General features: G+C 41.2%; 1 protein-coding gene across 6 annotated transcripts in view; it reads right to left on the reverse strand.

Moving 5' to 3' along the window:
- Window positions 1-24,995, reverse strand: part of SPATS2L (spermatogenesis associated serine rich 2 like) — a 162,445-nt gene that overhangs the window by 116,991 nt on the left and 20,459 nt on the right. For all 6 annotated transcript variants that reach the window (XM_081813901.1, XM_081813900.1, XM_081813897.1 and 3 more), the window contains one exon: window positions 23,330-23,379. The gene's annotated coding sequence lies outside the window, so the exon portion shown is untranslated. Of the gene's footprint in view, window positions 1-23,329; window positions 23,380-24,995 lie in introns of those variants that run through there.

Below are 24,995 nucleotides of genomic sequence, written 5' to 3' on the forward strand. Positions count from 1 at the left end.
AGCTCGCTTTTTGACAGCTAAAATTGGAATGTGGCTTTGAGCACACACGGGAAAGCTCGCTGTGGGGCTGTTTGTGTGTCAACGTGGGTGTTCCCCTCCCCCGCTTTTCCAGTTTTTTCCTCCTAGAAGCTGGTTTTTGTGCTGTTAATCCTCTCGGAATGTAATTCTTATCACCACCAAGAGGAATTCATTACCCTTTCGCCCTCACAGCTTCCCAGACCCATTAGACTAAGGAACAAGAGAGCAATTGTCTGGGGAGCTACCCCCTGAATTCAGGTGTGCTGGCACTGAGGTATGTGTACCCGGTTTTTCCTATAATCCAAAAGGAAGGGGAGAAATTAATCATGCTTCCCCCTCCAAGGGAGTGGGAGGAAAAGAGGCTTCAGGAACAGAGGCTGAGGCCCCCTGCCATTAAATCCAGCTATTCTAAAGCCAAGGGTTTAAAAAAAAAAAAAGGCCGCAGGTTCACAAGAGCATTCCATAGCTGCGTCTGCACAGGCCAGAGCGACTGATCAATAGAGTGGGGGAAAAACTAGTTAAACCAGTTATTTGGGGTGATGTTTAAGAGAGAGAAACACTGCTTGTTTGCCTTTATTTTTTAGCTTCTGCTGGTGATATAGTGGCTTCAAGACCAAAACGTTTTGTATTTTATAGACAGCTTGCAAAACTCATTTTATGTCTTTAGGTGTATGCCCTTTTCTGTCATCCTTAAATCGCCAGTTTTGCTCACACAAGAACACGAACTCAGAATACAAATGCAGCATGCTTCTCTTTTGCTTATAAACCGTGAGGCATTGTCTCATCGGCTAGGCACTAATAAAACCCAAGAGGTGGGACACAGAAACACATCAGTCTGGTTCTTTCTTCAAGCACATAAACATAAAACTTGAGATGTAACACTGACATAAAACTGAGATGTACCCAAACCAGAAAGGTAGCCAAATGGACTGGGAGAAGAGATAGAACAACATTCCCAGAATCCACTGAAAGGTAATAGAGGGGCGCCTGGGTGGCTCAGTTGTTAAGCGTCTGCCTTCAGCTCAAGTCATGGTCCCAGGGTCCTGGGATCAAGCCCCGCATCGGGCTCCCTGCTCAGTGGGAAGCCTGCTTCTCCCTCTCCCACTCCCTCTGCTTGTGTTCCCTCTCTAGCAGTCTCTCTCTCTGTGTCAAATAAATAAATAAAATCTTAAAAAAAAAAAAAAAGAAAGGTAACAGAAAGCAACAATTAATTAAACAATACTGAACTGGACCAACCCTCTTAAAGAACTATGTCACAGGGCAAGGATTTATAACCAAGCTCTTCAGGTATTTCTAGAATCCAGTATTTCCTGAATGAAGTCCACAGGGCTATCTCACACTAAAAGTCTACATTATCATTAGCTATGTTTTTACAGGGCTGAACTGTAGTTGTATTGAAGCAAAAACTCAATTTATAATCTCTCACTGGAGGAATGGGGGAGGGGTAAATGCCAAAATTTTTATGTCTCACCTTTCAGTTTAAGGTATGTAAATCAGTCGTCAATTCTGAATCCAATATTAATGACTCCCTTTGCTAACAATTATGCATATCAGAACACCAGGAATAATGCAGTATTAACTAAAATACATCAAGTGTTGGAAAAAAGTTACTGACAGGCTAATATATTTATTTTTTTAATGGAAAATTTTAGTCCTTGGGAAACTAAAATTAATTTCTCAGGAATTTGCAAAGTGCCTTGCATTCAAATATTTTTACTGCAAACATGTAGCTGCAGTCACACAAATCCACTACCATACGTTAAGTGTACTCACTTCACACACATTTGTTGCCCTGCATCCCTGATATGTGCACACTTGTGGGAAAGCTTTCCATTGCTGGTTAGCGCATCTAAAAACACAAACACTGAGAGAGATGTTTGGCACTTCCTCCCAGCAAGTGCTCAGCTACGGAAGAAATACCCAAATCTGCCTCTCCCTCAGAGTCCTCATTGACTTCCATCCACTGATTTCATAGTGGCACATTTCATTTTCAAAACACTTCCATAAACATGATTGTGAACCACGCTGTGAGGTTAATTTTTGGTGATAACACAGAACCCGAGATTTGTTATTTGGAAGGTTCCCTGGTAGTGACTGAACATATGGTGTGTGCACTGCTCGGGGTAACGCCTCACACATCAGTATTGAGAGATTTCCTTAACCCCTTCTCTGGATCTGAAGGCCAAGATCCTCAACATTCAAAGAGAAAGAATTAACTGCAGTCATCCTTGGTCAGTCACTATTCACTGGGCTTTTTACGTCCATGTTAGAACCTCGTATTAAGAGAAATGAAATTTTGGACAATATACTGAAAAGGGGAGGCTACTAACATTCCATGGGGGTGGGATGAGGTGGTTAACAGATATGCTGATCTCTGCTTCCTTCCAAAACCTACTAGTATTGTGAGAAAGAAATAAAAAAAGGCAAAAGCCCAGGACAACAAATGGATGAGGAGACACGAGGGGCTGAGATGTGACACAACAGTTTGGGAAGATGGAAGGCCTACTGAGGAGCCGAACGGACTCTGCCAAGGTGACTGACACCTAAGGATCCACAGACAAGAATGTAAGGAGAAGCCAGCCAGTTGGTTCCCAAAGAACCCCAAGAAGGTTCAGAAGGGCGACAGGCCCACCCCACTCAGAGCAGCCAGGCAACCATCCTCCCCAGCCCTTGAGACACGGGTTCATTCTCTAGAAAAATGTACTCCAAGAGGCTGGAGGCTTCAGGTGTGATGGAGGACTGTCTGTGGCACCAGGCTGGAAACAGGGGGCTTAGGAGGAAGTCGGGGCACTCACAGTGAGACCGCTAGCCCTTCTCCAACTCAACAGCTTAGGAGGGTGGTTACTCTTAGACCTCCAGGCAAGAGATGTGGATTTAATTCATGGGAAATAGAGTGACCATAATAGCAAGACGTACAGATGTTGACATTTGGGGAGGGGGTAGGTGGCTTCTAACAAACTGAATTTGCAGAAGGGAATGAATTCTTGTCTTTCAGTGGCTGGATGAGATTGGCAATTAACAGGAGACCAGAAGGAGAGGTTTGGAGGATAACCAATAGAGTCTGGTGGATACAGTCATTATTTCCCCCGACCTGGGCATCAGGAACCTTGGCTTTTGGTCCTGCCTGTTCATGCAACCTCTGAGTCACTTTTCCTTTCTAGGCTTCAGTTTTCAGTCCTTCGGTCCTGTTATTTTCAGATTCTCACTCTTCCCAGGAGGTCTTAGATGACAAACAGACAGAATGTCAGGGGTCTTTAGCATGGTGCCATCTGCAGCCTGAGGTCTCATCTGCTCCCACAGCAGATGGCTGCCATTCTTAGATGTGAGGTAATGACACCATCTTTCCAGAGCGGCTGTTTTCAACAAACTTGCATCCTAAGTAAGTATAGGACAGGGCACCTACAATATGCCAATATCAACTCTCTCTTTTTCCACACGACAAAGTAAAAGCACCATCAGGTGGAGCCAACCTAAACTCAACTTCTTCACTCTCGCACCTTCTTTTTTTTTTTTCTGAATGAAACTCAAGAGAAAAGAGTGAAAAACTCAACACCCCTCCCTCTTTTCAAGGGTCAACTCTGAAAACAGAACAATAGTTAACATTCACTAAACACTTAGATCGGTCTGACGCACTGGCTAGAAGCTTTACTTGCCTTTTCTCATTAGATTCTGATATACCCCCATTTTACAAATCGGGAAATGGAGGCTCCAAGAGCTTGAGTAATCTACTGGTACATGCGGGGGGGAGGGCAGGGTCAGACTTAGGTCTCTCTCTAACTGAACCCATACTCTTGTTGCTACTGTCTTCTACTCAGATAGCCAGTCCCCCAGCCACGGCAAACAAGCCTTCTGCAGTCCACTCTCCAATGACATTTCCTGTGGCTTCAAAGGATTGACATGATCAGCCTTTCTGCTGAAAACAGATATCTTATATAGGCTAAGGAGATACTACGAGGCGCTCTGAAAAATCAATACTGGCTCTGCAAGAAGCAGCCTAGCCCAAAACTAATTGAAAGCCATCTGAACATTTTCAGAACTGTGGCCATAATCATCTGTCTTGTTGCATACCATGTCCCAACATGCAACTGCAGTAAATCTCTTGAAAATCACTTCTGCATGTTCGCTCATACAAAACAGAAGCCCACGATATTTTTTGTCATTGCCCTGTAGCTCCCCCATCTAAACTCAGAGCACTGGTATTATGGTTACATAATAGGCAGCTTGCTGACATTACTTTTTTTAAAGTACCACTTTTTCAGGGTTTATCACAAGTCATTTTAAATTCCATTTAGCTCTAACTTGTTATAGAGTCTGGTGGATACAGTCATTATTTCCCCCGACCTGGGCATCAGGAACCTTGGCTTTTGGTCCTGCCTGTTCATGCAACCTCTGAGTCACTTTTCCTTTCTAGGCTTCAGTTTTCAGTCCTTCGGTCCTGTTATTTTCAGATTCTCACTCTTCCCAGGAGGGAAGACTGTTCAGAAACAATGTCCTCTGCTGCATCAACAAGCTATACTGGAAAATACAGTTGTTTGGGGTTTTTTGGCGAACTCTGATTCTACCCTTTCAAAGGGTCGTATATAGGGTGCTAATGAGAAAGCGAAGTTATATGGCTTACTACAAGACATTAATCTGGAAAATTAAATTCAGATATTTTGATATCTAATCTGGATTAATGGTGTGGCCTTGAGACTTCAATTTCATTTGCCATAAATGAATCCAAAGACCAAATCATTGTGTACTGTAACTTTGCAAACCAAATGATTAGTTTACCTCATTACCAAAGACCATAATAACTCAATGATGGGACTGAAGAAAGTGGCAAACTTGGTAGGGTGGATATTTGTGCTTTGATCATCCAGTATCTATCCTCTCTCACAGCAGCTCTATTTTGCTTTAGAGGACTCGGTGACGCTACCTCCAGAATGGGCCTGGGGGTGAGATATATGGCCCAGGATGAACTCATCGGCACATAATTCTAAGTGTCTCAGTCATGGCTTTGAACGCAACTCAATGGGCAATCGGGCCAAGGAGAAGCAAATCTGGAGCTTTGTTTGAGCTATTAGAAAATTAGGCTTTCTCTTTGCTAGGTTTGAATGAAGGCGATGATGGGACTAAAGCTGCCTTAGCCATCTTGTGAATACGTGGAGTCTGGAGAAGAGCCAATGTAGAGGAATGTAGAAGAAGCAGAGTCAAGAAATGCACAGCCTGGGGTGCCTGGGTGGCTGTCGGCTGAGTGTCTGCCTTCAGCTCAGGTCATGATCCCAGGGTCCTGGGATTGAGTTCCACATGGGGCTCCCTGCTCAGCAGTGAGTCTGTTTCTCCCTCTTCCTCTGCTCTCTGCCTGCTTGTGCTTACTCTCTCTCTCAAATAAATAAATAAAATTCCAGAAAGAAAGAAAGAAAGAAAGAAAGAAAGAAAGAAAGAAAGAAAGAAAGAAAGAAAAGAAAGAAAGAAAGAAAGAAAATGCACAGCCCAGGCAACTGTTGCTGAAGAACTTTCCTGGAAATCCTGTCTAAAGATTTCTCTGTTGGTCACCCCTAACTGCAGGAGGCAGTCTTTTGGCCGGGTACATTGGCCCCTTGAATAAAATCAGGGTGTGTAACTAAGGAAGGAAGGATTGTATTGGGTATTGAGTGGGCAGTTCCCAGTCTCTTCTGTGGCCTGTTTAGGTTGGGTTTTCTGTGCTTACTACAGAAAACAGATATCTTATATAGGCTAAGGAGATACTACATATTTCAGAGTCTACAAATTAGATCAAGCTAAAACACACAAGGAAAATCTTTGATTTTTAAATCTTTCATTAGAGTAACCTGATTTTTCTTTTACAGCAGATTCGTTTGAAATTGTTACTCAATTTTAAAATATGCTATCTACAATTAAAAATGCAGGATTGGCAAGCATGTGCAGCAGCCGAATTTTTCATATTCAATGTAGATACTGAAAAAAATGTTGTTAAAAATGTTAAATATCCTAATTTCTTCTTAAATCGAACGGATAAATCATACTAAATATTTATGAGTCCACTGTCTCAAGGCAGGAATTCTTCTGTTTCAAATTATGCCTTAGACTTCTATAGGTTAGGTTAGAAATGATAACAAATGTAGCAATGTTTGAATTGACATTTAGTTCTCAGGGGATAGCTTTTAAGACTGGAGAATAATGGAAGTAGCTGCTTTTAAGAATTTTTTTCACTTGGGGCGCCTGGGTGGCTCAGTTGGTTAAGCGACTGCCTTCAGCTCAGGTCATGATCCTGGAGTCCCGGGATCGAGTCCCACATCGGGCTCCCTGCTCGGCGGGGGGTCTGCTTCTCCCTCTGCCCTCTTGCCTCTTGTGCTCTCTGTCTCTCATTCTCTCTCTCTCAAATAAATAAATAAAATCTTTAAAAAAAAAAAAAAGAATTTTTTTCACTAGTCACAAAGACATATCATACATTAGAGGATATAGAGAATGCCAGAATGAGATTCTCTCTGAAGTTATGTTGTGTGGCATGAGAAAAGGAAGATAAACAAGAAAACAATGGTTTTTTGCACCAGGAGAGATAAGAAGGAGGGGAGTCACAGGGCTGGATTGTTAACAGAAGCTCTGCCTTCAGTCTTGAGTTATGTAGGCAACAATACATGGCCTCTGTAGATCATTTTCATACAATCTCAGAGCTGAAGGGAAGCTTGAAAACCCCTGAATTCAACCCACTCACTGTATAGAGAAAATCTTGGACCTAAAAAGACTGGGTCAGGTCTCCAATGTTTCAGAGCAAGTTCATGCCAGAGCCAGAGTCAAAACACAGGTTTCCTAACCCATGGCACAATGCTCTTTCCACTAACTTCCATTTTAGAAGATACAGAATGAGGAAGCCCGCCTGCAAGATGTGTACTGTAATCTACCTTTATGATGACTGTGAACCTGTTCTGAAATTATACTTTTAAAGGTAGGAGGAGATTATTGTAATACCATGACATCTGTCAAGAGTGATTAATGAGTAAAAAATAGATGATATCGCCCAACCCTGAACTAAAGTGGGCCCAGGAGGTGTGGACAGCAGAGGTCTCCATGATACCAAAGGAAGCGGCCAAGAGGTCATCAGGGTTTCACGGCTGATGAGAATTTTATCTGCTAACGGAAGTGAGTTCTTTGCCACTGTCTGCTTCAACCGCTACCCACCCATTGCCAAATTTCCCTTGGGTCACCGAGCAGTTCTCGGGTGTGTGACCCTCACCATAAGCTTTCCCCAAAGTTCAAAACTCGGGTAATCAATAAGTGATGGAAAAACGAGATCTTTTGAAGGTCTCTCTTCAAAACAGCAGAAGATAGACACCAGGGACAAACTTGCAGAGTGGGTTAGTTTGTGTACTACAAATACAAAGATGAATCCTTATTATTAATATGCTTTCATCACTTGGCAGCTTGTAAATATGAGAAATGCAGCGAGTCCCCAATTCAGCAGTTTCTCTGCGTCAACCTAGAAAGTGTAGACCTGGGGTTTGGAAGTAGGAAGAAACCTCAGAGTTGGTCAACTAGGTTGAGTTCCTTCATTTTGCAGAGATTAGGGGAAAAAGCTCCTAATCTCTGCTAAATCAGGTGCATGAAAAAGCAATCACTGTTCTCAAATCATGGCACACATGCTCAGCTGAAATATGTTTACAAATATATTCAGCTGAAACACATCCCATGAGGTCTCTAGTTATCCAGAATCAGTCATTTTCATATGGTTTGGCTCACATACTTCCCTCTCTTCAATTAAAAATAAACGTTGTTGGTTCCTTCTTGTTGTAAAAGCAGTATATGTTTAGAGTAGGAAAATTAAAGACCCAGATAAACAAAAAAGAACATTTTAAATGCCCATGAGCATACCACCCAGAGAACCACTTTAAAAACCCTTAAATATATTTCCAGGCCATTTTCTAAGAATACATCCATACATTAACAAAAATGTGACCACACTGTGCATACTTATTCTTTTAGAACACGATTTCATCACCCAACAATATAGAATGGATGTCTTCTCTTTATCAACATCTAGCTACAACATCATCTATAGTAGCTGAATAGTATTTCACTCTTGGACTAGAACATACTATTTGTAACTAATCTGTTTTGTACATGTAAGCAATTTTTTATTTACCCTATTGTAAACAAGGATGTGATTAACATCTTTGTGGCTAAAACCTTTGCGTATATCCTTAGTTATCTCCTCAGCATAAATTCCATAGAGACAAGTTCTGTGACAAAACAGTGCACACATTTTAAAGGATTAAACGGGGTGCCCCACTGGCTCAGTCTATAGAGCATGCGACTCTAGATCTTGGGGCCGTGAGTTTGAGCCCCACGTGTGGCACAGAGTTTACTTAAAATTTAAAAAATAATTTAAAAAAAAAAGGATTAAAAAAAACATATTGCCAAACTGCCCTCTACAAAGGGACTCACACGGTTTGATTTCTTGAGATACTTGCTTATCAAGTGTTTTGGTCAGTTTAGCACTTCAGGAAGAGATACTATAGGTACGCTTGGATCGGTCAAATGCGATAGACGTGCTTCTATCTACAATTCTGATTGAATGTTAACTATGGACACTTTAATCAATTAGATGATTTTAGACTAGGAGCTCCCTATTTATACACTTCCAGCCATGATAAACTTATGTATTTCATTTTGACTCTTTCTTTGGGGTTTGATGCCTTTTTCCCCTTCCCTGTGTTAAGTACTCTTTTTATACACTTCACACCGTTCTTAAAGAGATTCTAGACAGTTAGTCCCTGGCAACATTCTTGCAGTCCTCGGATTACATGCATCAGCTAAAAAATCTATCATCCAAGTTATGCTCCCAATTAGATGCCAGAACCAGTTTGCAGTCTGACATTTTAATGAAATGATAGAAATGACATCTGAAGTTCAGGCAAAATCAACAAGTACCTGGAAGACTAAAGAGAGGAAGTGGAATGTGTTGTCAGACCACACGTTTTCTTTTAAATCTTTTATTTGTTCCTTTTTATTCCACCTGATTCCAAAAAGGACTTCAAGCAGCTTTTCTTTTTAAACATGTTTTCTAAATTGGACATTTTCACATCATTGAGGCTGCCAACTTCTTTCCCAACATAAGGATATTCTTCTATCATAACTGCTTGCTATATTTGGGAGACTGAATGACAAGGATATTGTTCCTATCCAGAAAAGGGGAAAAAATAACTCATTATGGTCATGAATGCTGCCTGGAAGACCCTCTGAAACATGCATAACTCTGGGTATGCAATACCAGTCCCATTAAAAAACACAGGAAGAACTCAATATCTAGGATGCATACAAGCTTCAAAGAATCACAAAAAAAGTCAGGCCCTTAGGCTATTCATTCCCCTCAAGGGACTGTAAGAATTCAGATCCCCCAACATTCTAATTTGTGAGAGAACTGTGAGACCTGAAAATGCAGAAGCCTGACAGCAGGGAAAGCAAGCCCAGAGTTAGAAGGAGGAGGGTGCTACCATCTTCTCTAGACCAGTGGCAAGGAAATCCCCGTGTCCCGTAGGGCTTGTCCTTCCCAGTCTCTTCTTGCTTTCTCTTCCCTGGTCCTCCTCTTCCAGCACCACCCATCACATCTCCCTGGAGTCTATCTCTGCTCTCCTGTCCCACATTTTGAAGCCCCCCTTTTTTTTTTTTGTGCCATGGCCTTTCTAAATCCTCATCTTCACATGTGATTTCCACTTCTTTTCCACTGGCCTACACCTTGCCCAACATCCTCTTATGTTTCAAACAGCCCCATGCTAGCGGTAAGATACAGGGTCCCAGACCCTATATGACACATTGAAGGACACTTAATGACAAGTCACCAGTATGTGGTGAGCAGAGACTTGAAATAAAACTGATTTTGCAAGATTTAGAAAAGAAAAAAAAAGGAAAGGAAAAGGTGTTAAGGGCTACATTAATGAGGGAGAGTTGAAGGGAACGTGTCAGTGAAATTCCTTGGCATATTAAAAGTGTCATGCTGAGTTTGCTGAGGCGCTAAATATATCCGCATGCCACCATTTTGGAAGAAAAAAAATCATTTTCATCATGAAGCCTGAGGTCTGCTGAGATTTCAAGAAAACTTCAAGAGAAACATGTTGTTTTTCATCGGAACCAGCAGTATATCCAAGGAGCAAGGGCCCAAAGCCCTCGACTAACAGAAAATATCAACAGTTGGCCCAAACTTAAGCCTCATGGTGTGGCTCTTCACAATGTGTGGAGCCCTTCCAAATAATTATTTTATTTGATCCTCCCCACAGTTTAGTAAGGTAGCTGTTACTATTCCCACTTCAGGGATGGGAAAAGTCAGGCTCCCAAAGATTATGTGACACAGTCGAGTCACTCGGGCTGTTTGCTCAGTGATTGAGAACATGGACACTGAAGCAAGACCACTTCGGTTCAGGTCCTGGCCCTGCCCACCATTAACTATGAGGCCTTGAGCAACCCACCTTCACCATGCCTCAGTGTCTGTGTTGTAAAGTGTCGACACATGACAGTACTGCCCGTCACAGGACTGTTTTGAGAACTAATCGAGTTAATACATTAGAGCCGTTACAGAATTAGGAAGTCAGTCCAGCTTACATAGTAAGCACTTAAAAATTTTTTATGTTCGGAAGAGTCAGTTCCCAGAGCTAAGTGTTTTAAGGCCTTATTTTTAACAATTACATTGCTTCTATGATTCATAATTTTACCAACAAAGAAATTATTTCTCACAAAAGGGAAATACATGCTAAAAGGAAACCCTGATTGGATATAATGAGTCAAAAGGGAAGAAAAGGGCAAAAGTTCAAGTGTGGTTTCTTGAAAGAACCCCATTAATTTCTGTTTCCAGAAAAATACTGTACACGATTTAAGTATTTTCAGTCATTTTAGAGCACAACGAAAGGTCAAGCTAAATGGAAGTAATATTTGTGTAGCCCATGGTGACTGTCGGGGAGCCTGTTTCCCATGGCCTGGTCCTTGATGTGGACAATGAAGCACTTCTCTGGGCGAGCGGCGAGGAGAAAGGGCTGTGCCAGCCCCCCCCAACCCTCCCCCCTCCTGCTGCACCCCCTCCACGTGAGCTTTCTGTAAAGGGAGGAGAACAAAGCTGCAGCTGGCAACTCTGGAGTGCTGTGGAAAAGAGCAATTTCCCCCAGAGAAGAGGGCAGTGGGAAATCAGCAGAGGAGTATCACCAGGATGCATTTTCTCGTTTGTAGTTTCCCGTGGCCGTGGTGGGGGTGGAGTGGCGGGGGGAGGCTGAAGTGCAGAAAATGTGGTATTGGGAGGGTAGGAAAGAACAGAGAGAACAACCAATCCTGGAGGCTGTCAGATGCAAACCACAGGCGGCTGGGAGAACTACGAAGAAAGAACCAGCCTGCAGGACATCCCAAAGCAGCAAAGAAACTGTTATGCAAAAGAGCAAAAAGAGTGTCATGGCAGAGAAGTTCTGGAAGAGTAGGTATGCCAGAGGGCCACAAGAGGAGCCACAGAAGACCAGGAATGAGTGAGTCACTGATGGCTCAGTCTTTTTCTAGTGCAGGTGAGGGACTGGGAGATGGCCACGGCGGGGGGGGGGGGGGGGTGATGTTCTGAGCCATCATCTATAGACTGCACCTGTGAGGTTGGCTGAGGTTCCTTCCTAGAAACTGCACCTCCTACAGCATCATGTGAAGCATGCTTCCGGGGGCACAAGTGTGCACCGGAGGGTTCCAAAGTCAAGTGTAGTATGAAGGAACCCAGTTAAGGAACTCAGGGCGTCTCTGACCTAAGAGTTACATGTGAAAAAAGGAAATCTCACTCGAAACAGAAACATATTCAGCATTAAAACATAAAGTTATGGACTGTTGTTCAGTCCAGAAGTTCTGCATGCCACGAGTGTAAAAAGAACAATAACATATCACATCTGTATAGTAGTTTAAAGTTTATAAAGCATTTTAATAAAAGCGATCTTCTGTCCCACATGGGTATTTTTCATGCCCCAACAAGACACATTCTTCACATTATTATAAGAGTCCCTAACAATTGACTTTATGCTACTGAAAATGTTTTTTTAAATCTATAAATACTACTCATAGAGTTTTATCTATAAATATCATACATAAAAGCCAAATGGTGGGTTTTAGGTACTGAATCTATTCTAAAAAATCTACTACTTTTCCAGAATGACTAATTAAATATAATTTACATTAACTGAACTAGGTGTAAACATTACAATACTCCGCATAGACCATTAAGCGTATCTCATTAAGAAGTTTCTACATTTCCAAGCCCTCAGACGTTGTAAGGGGGTACTATAGATGAGTAATTATTTTTAAAAGAATATATTAAAAGATATCCCTCAAGGGTCTTTAAAAACAGCTCTTAATAGCATAAACAGGAAGCATGCTATAAGATTATGAAGGATGGTGGAATAAAAATAATTGTGGCCTATTTCCATAAAGAAGCATGGAAAAAAGAAAACAAGCTAAAATTACTTCCAGCTTGCTGAGTTAAAACGAACTGTTATGTTATTAGGCAAGTGCCTTATTTACTCTTTGTCCTATATACAATAATAACATGTGTTGTTGAGAGTCAAGAGTTCACATTAGCATTTTTTAATTTAGGAAAAGGGGGAAATTGTAAACCCTAAGGAACAGTTTTCCGGTTGACATAGTTCAGCATGCCTGGAGGGTGATGTGTACTTTGTACCCAAATCTTTATTAAACGTTCTGTCCTTGAGATACAAAGATAACACTGCTGACCCACAGTCAGCATAGCATTCACTCTGAGGTTCTTTCTTTCTTTCAGCTTTGATGATAAATTTGTGCTGATCTATCCTCTTTCGGTCATCTAGTTTCCTATGTGACTGACAGCATACATTTGGGAGACAGCTGCCTGGCTCTGGGAGAGAAGTTGCAGCTTGGAGAAGGGAAGCGGAGCAGAGAGCTAACCCTTGGCCTTGGCACCAGGCGCTCATCAACTGATGTATTAAAGCAAAATTCTATAAAGTGGAAACTCATACTGCCAGTATGGTGAGAACTCCACCAATCTATTTACATTAAGAAATGCTGTGATCAGCTGAACCTTTTCTTTAGATATGTTAACTTCTGGAGTAAACGAAGCCTTCTGGAAAGTTGTATCCATTCCTTCTATACCACTGAGTTTTTACATTATGCTAGGTTTTGGTTTTTCTAATCCCTTAGTCCCCATCACAGCACTCACCCTGTTGAGGTCTTTTGTAGCCCGCATCGCTAGTTGTTTTTGCTGTGTTTATTCACGTGGTTACTTTGTCTTCACTGTCTGGCTCCTCTACTAGAATATTAGCTCCACGTATTGGAAGATCCCAATCTACTAAAGTTGGGTAGTGATTCCTTGATCAGAGTTTATCTGGCCCAGAGCATATCTGGCCCGATATATACTTCATCAATCTATAAATCACAGAAAGATCTGCCCCAATATATTCCTTTCAGTAAATACTAACTAAACATCCCTATGTACCAGGCAATGGGCACAAGCACTGGGAATACTGGTGAAGAGAACTTACATTCAGACAGTAGTGGTCTATTATCGGGCTAGCTGAATATATCATGTACTGTCTTGCTAAATCTTTGAGCAGACCACAGAGAAAGAAGACGAAAAGAGAACATCAGCTCGTTAATCAGAGCACAAGCTCACAGAGGACAAAGTCGCATCTCTCCTACTTCTTTGATTTTATCTCCCTAACTCTTTTTCGCTCTAGGTAAGCAACACATGTCCTCTTAATTGGCTGCCAGAGCCCTCTTCAAGCTCTCTTTTCAGAAAGCTTTGCAAAAGTCTTATGAACAATTTTGCTATTCCAGAAAATGTTAATGCTCAAGGTACCCCTTTAAAAGAAAAGGAAAATTCCTTTGAGATTTTTTTTCCTCAGTAACAAGGAATGCAATTAGGCCTATATTTGGCACTTTGTCAGTTCCCAGAGCCAAGAGATCTCAGGGTTAGGAGAACAAAGCTACCAAGATGCTTTTGCTATTGACTATGGCTGGCCCAAGGTTCCAGGGTTAAAGCCTGAGAATGTTCTACCCCTTGACTTGAATTTCCCACATAAGTAACTTCCAAATACCAAAGCTTAGACGAACCAGAATGCAAAATCCTTTCCATTACTTTATTGGAAAATTATGTATGCTGTGATTTATTGCTAATGCTGGACTTTCGAAGCATTAGACAGGACACCTGCAAACCTTCGGACAACAGCTGCCAATACCAGTTTCATATTTCATGGCTCGGCACTTAAAATATGACGAATAATAAATCATCCTTGTAACCAGTGTGAGGCACTTGGTTGGTAATGTATTGAGAGTTGGTAAAAAAAAAAAAAAGAATGCACTATAGATTATGCTGTAACTCAGCACTTGAGACTATGGAGGCAAAGTGTATGGTGATTGCTATTCCTTTCTCTCCGTCTTCAGTGGCATGCTTTCTCTAAGAAAGCAACTTCTTTGTACAAGGAATATGTCCCTGTGTATTCACAATAAAAACCGTGGTGATTTCAAATGTATATGCACTTGAAAAACAAAGAATTTCGGAACCCTTTATAGCTTTACGGCGATGGATCCAAATGGGACAATACTCTATTTAGGCCCTGTTAGGGCCTAAATTTGAAAGTGATGTTTAACTGGTTTAGGAAGACAGTCATCACTTTTTCAGGCATATAAATATTTTCATCATTTCCATTCTTGAAATATTACAAATAATTGCCTAAGCCCCAGTAGAACAAATGCTCCTTATCAAATACCTGTTGGTGTGAGGAACGGCTGTGATACATTCAAATATACTTTAAGAGGCTCCCAAGAGAAAAAAAGGTACGGTCCTTTAATAGTGTGATGACTTGTCTGTAATACGCAGACTCTGTGCACCTCTCTTCCCATCTTCCTGCTTTGGCATAAAATGTTAGGGCAAGTCGGGCTGTCAGTGGAGGGAATATCAGCAATAGGAAGGCTATGTATTTAATACCTTCTTTCTAACAAGAGGTCAAGCAGTAGCTAAACGTGGACCCAGAATCGAACCCTGGAGAAGCAGCCTAAGCAAAAGGATGCCCCTTGGCACCGACACAGAAACTTCCACATCAATGGAAGTGATTTCAAGTTCAGTGGACACCTAAAGAAGAACACGAGAAGCCGCCCAGGCTCAGTTAGGTGTGTTGACATTTACTGCAGAAATCACTCTTCTGATTCCATATTTATACTTGATTCTTTTTACGTAATTTCCCTAAAGAAAGTTGGGTCGTTAGCAATTATTGAAACACTAATACCAGTTTGTAGGTAGAAGCTCACAGGGATCCCTGATTTTCTGGAATGGCCCACGGTATGTAGTACCAGACCTCCCAGGCATGCTGTCCATACTAGGTGACCCTGTCCCCTCACCCAAGGCTGACTGGTGAAAAGCGGTCAATCAACCTAAGTTGGACGAATTAGATTCTCTCTTCCAGGAGCCTCGAACTTGGAAGCATGAAACACAGAGGCTGAAAGTCATCAGTGCTTGGTCACATTAATGGCAGTATCTCGGAGAAGGACACAGACCCTATGCTGTGATCACTGGAGCTTCCAGGCTCGCAACCCTTCATGTGGTTTCATGGCTCCACCCTTCCTTCAAGTCTGGGAGATAGCCCAGGATATACCCAATTAAAAATTTGAAAATAATTGGGTTTTTGTTTGTTTGTTTAGGTTAGTCGGTCCGTTTCTGCAGCTTCCACTCAAAGAACCTTGTAGGTTAAGGACATCAGCACTTTAATAAAAAGTTACATTTTGCTAAAGGAGAAGTATAAGGGACATGATCGTAATTCGTCACATTTGTAGGAAGCTCTACATTTTACAGACGCTCTCCAATGTGATCCCTGTAAGGGTTGGAGAAGGGTTGCTCTTACCACTCTCACGATGGCGAAAAGGCAGTGCAGCTCAGAAAGGGTATTACCTGTGTGCTGTGGCCTGGCTGCTGGCAGATGGCAGACCCAGGCTTAGGACCCAAGTCTCCTGACTGCTGGTAGTGCCCTTCCCATTGCAAGCCATGATGCATGTGCCATCTACTACTTGCTATTACTTTTGCTTTGAGAAAGCCGACCTGATGGTATTCAACTTTTATTTTTAGCACACAAAATTCTTAATTAAAAGGACATGTTTGTACAGAGAATACAAACAAAACAGAAAAACAGAACTATTCTGAGTGTGTGTGTGTGTGTGTGTGTGTCTTTTCATCACTCCTACTCCAACTCCAACACAGGCTTGAGAAAAGTTTTAATAAAGTAAAATATAGAAGCTATTGCCTTAGTGTTGGTATTTGCCAATAAAAAAACATTAGGGCTGAGAGTTGCCTCCTTTTGATATGGGTAGCAAGTTTACCATCTTCTACATATTTTAACTATTAGCAGGGAGTAGTACCCTTTGAGCTACATGGCAGTGGTGTTCAAGATGTTTTCAACATGTATCCCCAAACATGTGCGGTTGTTTATTTACAATTCATATACATATATTATTATATTAACATGTTATATACTTTAAAGAACATGAACAAAATTGAAAAGAAGGACAGATTTTGCTAATCATGACTATCTCAAGGCAAATACAGAAAGGACAAGGTTAAGGACTAATTAACCACAGTGGACATAAATCCATAGGTCTCCCAGATAATTTAGAATTTTCGTGGTCAGCTTCTTGCAAGATCTGATTCGACGGTCACGGTCATTACTTCATAATGTGGCTGACAAGGAGTTTGTGCTAAACTCTGCCCTTTTCTTGTGGCTTGCAATATGAAAATTCTATTCCAGTTATGGAAATTCTTTACAGAGTCTTTTAAAGATTCTGTTGGTTTGTGACGGTTTGCTAAAACTAAAATATAAAATTTGTAAATCCAATTAATGAGGCGCAATATATTTCACGGAACAACCTAAGTGGAGGAAGTAGTGGGGAAGCCACCGTGACGGGCCTGGCCTCGCCTCCCTCTCTCCAGGTGATAAATGACCCCCCGACATGTGCACCCAGGGATTATGCCAGTATAATCACCAGCAGTTATCACAACGCTTGATGAAAATAAAATGAATGTAAATGCAAGTTCCAATCAATTTCTTTTCCACCCAAATGAATTTTCTCAAGAGCTCCCCAGGGTGCATATCCCAATTTGGAGGCCACTATGCCATGCAACAAGGGGACAGTTTACTTCCAGAGCATCTTACAATTACAGGAATCTCCAGGCCTAAAACTATGGAGGGCAAGGACAAACCAACCCAGGCCACAAAGAAAGTTATTTTGCATTTTTAAAAACTTTAAAAATTATGAACTATAATTCAGCCAGAAAAGCACATAAAACATTGATGTTTGATGCAATGTGCTGCATATTGTCCATGCAACTACCCAACCAGTCAAAAAACAGGACCAGTGCCAGCACCCCCACAAACCCTCCAGGTCCTTTCTCTTCCCCAGCACACCCTCTCCTAAGAGGTAGCCACTAAACTAATTCTTTCAGTAATAAATTCCTTGTTTCTCTTTATAGTTTGAGCCACTTATGTATGCCCCCCCTTAGCAACAGAGTGTGGTTTTGTCTGTTTTCACACTTCATATAAATAGAATAAGATTGTTATATATTCTTTTGCGTCTTCCTTTGAATATCCTGTCTGTAAGATACACCTGTGTTATTGTGTGTAGCTCTAGTTCATTCTTTTTCATTGATGCGTAGTAGTCCATCTTACTATTACGTCACAATTTATTCAGCCATTCTGCTACTGATAGATATTTTGGATGGTTCTTATTTTTTTATTATTATTTTTTGACAGAGAGAGAGACAGCAAGAGAGGGAACACAAGAGGGGGAGTGGGAGAGGGCGAAGCAGGCTTCCCTGCGAGCAGGGAGCCCGACGCGGGGCTTAATCCAGAACCCTGCGATCATGACCTGAGCCGAAGGCAGACGCTTAACGACTGAGACACCCAGGCACCCCTTGGATGGTCCTTATTTAAGATGAATACAGACACTGCTACTAAGAACATTTCACACCTGTCCCTGGGTGCACATGGGTATACATTTCTCTAGAATACATACGCACATGCATGTGCATCTGTGCACAAAGTGGAACTGCTGGGTCCTAGCATAGTTTAAAAAAAAACAAAAACTAATCACGGCCCCTGATTTCAAACTATGCTACAAAGCTACAGTAATCAAAACAGTATAGTATTGGTACAAAAACAGACAGATCAATGGGACAAAACTGAGAGCCCAGAAATAAACCTACACATGTACGGACAATTTGTTTATGACAAAGGAGCCAAGAACATATAGTGGAGAAAGGACAGTCTCTTCAATAAATGGTTTTGGGAAAACTGGACAGCCACATTCAAAAGAGTGAAACTAGACGACTATCTTAAACCATACACACAAATTAATTCAAAATGGATGAAAGATTTGAACATAATACCTAAAACCATAAAATTCCTAAAAGAAAACATAGGTGGTAAGCTATGGTAGTAGTGACATCTTTGTGGACTTGACTCCAAAGGCAATGGAAACAAAGACAAAAATAAATGGGACTACATCAAAGTAAAAAGCTTCTACACAGCAAAGGAGACCACTGTCAAAATGAAAAGGCAACATACAGAAATGGGAGAAGATATCTGCAAACTGTATATCCAAAAGGGGTTAACAGCCAAAATACATAAAGGATTCATATAACTCAACAACAAAAAACCAAACAACTCAATTAAAAAATGGGCATAGAAGTGAACATGACCAAGAAGACTGCTCTTAATGGAATTTTGTTCTAAGCACATCAACAAGATTTATTAAAGTTCTTTGAACCAAAAAAAAAAAAAAATAGGCATAGGATCTGAATAGAGATTTCTCCAAAAAAGACATAACACATAGCCAACAGGTACATGAAAAGATGTGGTTTTTAAATGCATTTCAAAACCACAATGAGATATCAGCTAACACTTGTTAGAATACTGATTATCAAAAAGACAAAAAATAACAAGCATTGGAGAGGACGTAGAGAAAAGAAAACCCTTGTGCACTGCTGGTGGGAATGTAAATTTGCAGCCACTATGGAAGACAATATGGAGGTTCCTCAAAGAACACTGCAGTGAACATAAAGTTGCATATTATCTTTTCAAATTAGTATTTTTGTATTCTTTGGATACCTAGAATGGAAGAGCTGGGTCGTATGGTAGTTCTATTTAATTTTTTCCTCAAAAAAAGTTCTTCCCTATGTTCACTGCAATGTTATTTACAGTCACCAAGATACGGAAACAACTTGTGTGTCTGTGAACAGATGACTGGATAAAGAAGATGTGGTCTGTTTACATAATGGAATGCTACTCAGCCATCAAAAAGAATGAAATCTTGCCATGTGCAAGACCCTGGATGGACCCTGAAGGTATTATGCTAAGCAAAATGAGTCAGACGGAGAAGGATGAATATCATATGACTTCACTCCTATGTGGAATCTAAAAAAAACAAAGCAGAAGAATAAACAAAACAAACCAAAAACAAGCTCACAGATACAGAGAACAGACAAGTAGTTACCAGAGGGGAAGAGGGTTGGGGGGTGTGAAATGGATGGTGGGGGTCAACTGTATCATGATGGATGGTAACTAGATGTGCGGTGGTCACTCTGTAGTATATACACATGTCAAATTATAAAACTGTACACCTGAAACTTACATTTATTTTATTTTTTTGAAACTTATATTTTCTTTTAAAAAAGAAAACAAAATAGAGATCACTACAGATTACAAACAAAAACTAAAAAATAGGGGCGCTTGGTTGGCTCAGTCGTTAAGCATCTGCCTTCGGTTCAGGTCATGATCCCAGGGTCCTGGGATCGAGCACCACATCGGGCTCCCTGCTCCGCGGGAAGCCTGCTTCTCCCTCTCCCACTCCCCCTGCTTGTGTTCCCTCTCTCGCTGTGTCTCTCCCTGTCAAATAAATAAATAAAATCTTTAAAAAAAACAAAAAATAAAAACAAAACTAAAAAACAAAATATACCTAAGGGAAGGTAATTTTGGTGCATCTCTTGGCAATCAATTTTAATATTAACTAGCTCTTCTGCATCCATGATGAAAGCTCATTAAATTACTAGATTTATCTTTCCCTGGATTTTCACTCCTGCACATTCATTAAATTTGAACTACGATATTAAATACATTTAAGTCTGTTAAAAATAGTTTGAAATTCTCCAGTGAATTTATTGAAGCCAATTCTCTCAAGCCCCCTCCCCACATATATATTTTGTACATATTGTAATCACAATTCTCCTATTAATGAGGGCCAACACTGTATCTACAAAATGTTCATTCAAATTTTAAAGGAATTTTGCACCAAAAAGGGTTCAAGTTAACACTCATATTGATCAAGCATGAAAAGCCAAAAATGTTAATTCTGTAGTCAAATTGAGGAATACAAATACAAATAAGAGATTAATTCCAACTTTAGAGTCTCCGATGATTCTTAACAACCATGAATGATCTCCAAATGAACTGAATAAATGGGATATACTTAGATGACAATATTGTGGCACCAGCAAAATTGGCCTGCTCATCAGTCTCCCATTGTCTTACTGATAATGAACATGGTAACGAACATTTATTATAGTGCCAGGTACTTTCTGCATATTAGTTCATATATGCAATGCTATTTTCATCCTCAAAACAGTCCTCAAGGTAGGTGCTACTATTCTTCCCAGTTACAAAAGGAAATTGAGATACAGAGAGAAAAGTAACTTCACCAAGGTCCATGGCAGTAAGTAGTCAAGTTAGGTACCAAACCCCAGCTTCCTGGTGTCTCAGTCCTACTCTACCACATTGCCTGGCAACATATTGGCTTTGTTGTTGTCACTGTTGGCATTGTTATTATTCTGGTAACAACAAGAACAGTGCCTTAACACCAGAGCAAAAAGTGTGAACCAAGAGGAAGGGAAAAAAAATCTATGTACATTTGTTTTGATTTATGAAAATGTTGTGAAAATGACTGTAACCAAGCAACTCTAACTCTGGGAGAACTAATTAAGAAATGAATTAAGGGATTCAATGCATACCCAAATTAGTCATCAGAGCTCAAAGATCTGGAGTTCTGGTCTGTATCCAGCTTTGGCACTTGCATCCAAAACAAACATGACCAGATAAGAACCACAAGCTCACAATTAAAGTGGATTTATAGGGCTTATGCGTCCACATGGGAGAGGCCTCTTCCTAACTGAATTCGGACACCTCTTCAGTTATTGTGGGTTTCATTTGCCATCTCCCTGCTCTTTTGTAACTGCTGGCAATAGGATTATGCTGAGGGAGAAATCATTTCAATCAGTGATGTGTGCAGAGCGAACATAAAAAGATAAAAGAAACGCCTTTGAACTGTAATTAGAAAATTCCTTAAGTGTGCTCATGTGACATATGTTTGAGACTATGACCAACTGGCAAGGCGAGTTACGGAATGGATGTCCAATGTCACCATCCTGGGATAAGCAGCCAGTAAAAGTAGTGTTCAGACACGCGATTAGAGTAATCTTTTGCAGGCCAAAACATTCCTGCTTCCCACCTCTAATATGATTAGTGACAGACAGCTGGAGGCATCTCACTCTCCTGACAAAAATATGATCAGAATTGTTTGCAATTGGTATATCTTTCCATCAAGCTGTTTGTTGCCTTCCAGCAGAATAATCAGAGTTTCTGATGATTTGGTACGTTTCAAGAAAACAGTAATTGATTGTGCCCTTGCTTGTCTGATGGAGAGAAGGCTGCCAGAATTTACATAGTAACTCTTTGGTTGCCTAACCCAAAGAAAAACTAAGCAGCGGGCGCGGGCACGTGTGTGCGCGCGCGCGTGTGTGTGTGTGTGTGTCAGAGAGAGAAAGAGAAGGAATCCAGCCAGTAGCGGGCACATGTGTGTGGTGTGTGTGTGTGTGTCAGAGAGAGAAAGAGAAGGAATCCAGCCAGTAGCGGGCACGTATATCTGTGTGTGTGTGTGTGTGTCAGAGAGAGAAAGAGAGAAAGAGAAGGAATCCAGCCAGTAGTTTCCATACTAATTCTCTTTGAACAGCTATAAACAAAGTGTTTTCAATGGTGATTCAGATTTCAGATATGAGGAAGTAAAATTATTCTATTCCTCTCATGAAAAACTACCAACTCCCACCAATGTTAATGGCTCTTTTCAAAAAAGTTACAGTTACTACTACTAAAGTTTCAGGGTTATAGAAAAAGATCAAGTTGAGATTTAACATTCATGGAAATATTCTGGTGCAATGAGGCCTCATTCATTTGGACTACCTCAGTTTAGAATTTACAATCATTTGACAGTGTCCAGACCAGTGATGATCTTTTCACAATGAAGATATGGTTTGCTAAGTAAATGAATTTAAACAAGCAAGACTACTGGGGGAAAAAATAAAAATATTTCAGGTAAAGTATGATGAATCAAAAATAACAACATGCTTCCTGTATGGCAAACACTTTTGATGAACCCATTCAAATACTAATAACTGATAACAATAATTACCATTTAACTGAATGTCCATCTTGTACAGTTCATATTGCATACATGAGCTAGAAATATTCCAACAACTCTGTGAGATGGTTAGAATTATCCCCATCTCAGAAAGGAGGAAACTGAGGCTCAGAGAAGCAGGTGACATGCAAATACCACATAATTACTAGGCAGCCGAAGCAGGAAAAAAGTCAGGTTGTCTGGCTCAAAAGCCTATGCCCTTCCACTCACACTCAACACTGAGTGAGCACTAAAGACTCCAAGTCAGACTTCTAGAGTCACTGGAGCAAGTTCTTCAACAACAACAACGACAGCAAAAATAGAATCCCCGCATCGGGCTCCCTGCTCTGTGGAAAGCCTGCTTCTCCCTCTCCCACTCCCCCTGCTTGTGTTCCCTCTCTCATTGTGTCTCTCTCTGTCAAATAAATAAATAAAATCTTTAAAAAAAAAAAAAAGAATCACTGGAAGGAGGGATAGCCAGGCAGTCTGGCCCCAGAAATCATTCTTCTTTTCTGTAGAAAGAACGATTCCTTTCTACATCACAAGGGCATCTATAAAATACCTATTGGTATATTGAAGAATTTTGCATGCATGAAACTACTCTGAACAAATGCACAGAAATGCTGATGGAGGTGGAGAAGGGGGATGCAGGGGAGGCAGGAGTGCCTCGGGTCCGCTGCCCCTTCCCTGCACCCCATCACGAGTGACTTCAGTGTATACCCCTATAAACAAGAACGGGGGTTGAGACCCCGAGAGGCTGACAAAGGCTGTGATGAGGCCTCTGGGAGTCAGCTGCAGGTGCAGGGACGGCTGGCCACGGGCAATGGGAGAGAACATGGAGAAGGGAAGGAACATCTCTACTTACCCAAGAATCCACGGAGATATTCCTGAAAGCAGCCTGGATTCCGGAATGCTCTAGGAAAAAAGTAAATTTGGGAGGTCAGATCCACATTTAGCAGCCACACCACCCTGTTCCATCACATCCCAAGCACAGGATATGGAGTCAGGCAGACATGGAATTGGTCTTACCTATGACTTACTAGCTGTTAGGCAGATTAACCTCTCTGTGCCTCAGTTTACTCAACTGTGAGATGGGATATAATAACATTACCCTCCTCACAGAGCTGTTGAGAAGACTGGATAATATATAATTCGTGCCATGAATTCAAAAAACAATAGTGCTGTTTTAATAAGTACAATAGCTAACATTTATTGCTTAGAAAGTGCCTAGCATTGCTTTAAGGCTTCAAATAGGCTAACTCTTCAATACCTTGAGGAAGGCCTATTGCCATTGGCATTTTGCAGATGTAGAAAATGGGGCACTGAAGGTCAAATCACGTTTCATAAAAGTATACCAGGTAAGCGGTGGAGTGGGGACATGGGACCACCTGGCCTCCGAAGTGGGGTGCTACGCAGTGATATCCTGACTAATTTATTACAAATAAATGTTAGCTACTGTTATTATTGCTGTTATAATAGTCTCCTCTCCAAGAGATAGTTCTAGAATATTCCCAAAACCCCAGGGAGCTCACCATGTAGCTAGTCACCACTCAGGCACAGAGATAGGTGCCAGGGTCCTAAATCACTCACTAAGTCAACAATCTCTTCAAGTGTCCCTGAGATGCTCTGTTAAGCACTATGTGGGGCTGCAGGGGCTCTGGTCACTGATCCTGCAGTCAGATCAACCTCCATAAAGCAAATGGGGAATGACAACAAGGAAGAAGCATAGAAAGGGCAGGAAAGGATGTCAGGACACTGGATACTGTGCCCGGCTCTGGCATCAGCTCTCTTGCTGGCCTTCTCTCAGTCAGATGACCTCTCCGGGTTTCATCTTTAAATGAGCAGACTGACCTGAGATTCTAATTTACAGTCTATTCTGATTCTCTTTCAATCTGACTAACTTCCCTCTCAATAGTCCATTTTTGAGAGAATATATTATAATTCTTCATTCATCCAACACACATTGACCGAACACAATGCCACACACTGTGAACAGCGCTCAGGATATCAACACAAGACTTGGCCTACACTCTGTAATTAGCTCTGGGAGCAGGATCAAGTCCTATCAAGGAAATCTTGGCAATCAGAAGACCAAGGAAGGTTGCAGCCCCGAGGACAGCTGCACACTCCCATTCTGCCCTCTGAGTGGCCCCAGTGAATTCTGCACCAATCCAAAATGGGGGTCCCACATTGGGGGAGGGGGTGCCATGCTAAAATGATGGGGCAGATAACAATGTCTGTGAAAAACAAGGCAGAAACTAGGCAACCAGTGAAATGCTTGGGCTGAGGGTTAGGTTTGTTTTCTAAGAGTAATAGTGTTGTATGCAATAAACCAAAGAGATGAGAACTCACTTGACACTTTACTTGACTTTCTTGACTTTATTAAGGTACACTAATGGCCACTTTGGCAGCAATCTTTCACGTATGTGCATGTAAGTGCACACGTGACTGCTTCTTTGAGAAACATTTACTTTGACACAAGATGCTACTGACTTTATTTAAAGATTGGCTCATCACCCTTAAACATGTTT

This window comes from Leptonychotes weddellii, chromosome 3 (genome assembly GCF_054177405.1).
Source record: "Leptonychotes weddellii isolate Sample4059 chromosome 3, ASM5417740v2, whole genome shotgun sequence".
Taxonomy (NCBI): Eukaryota; Metazoa; Chordata; class Mammalia; order Carnivora; family Phocidae; genus Leptonychotes; species Leptonychotes weddellii.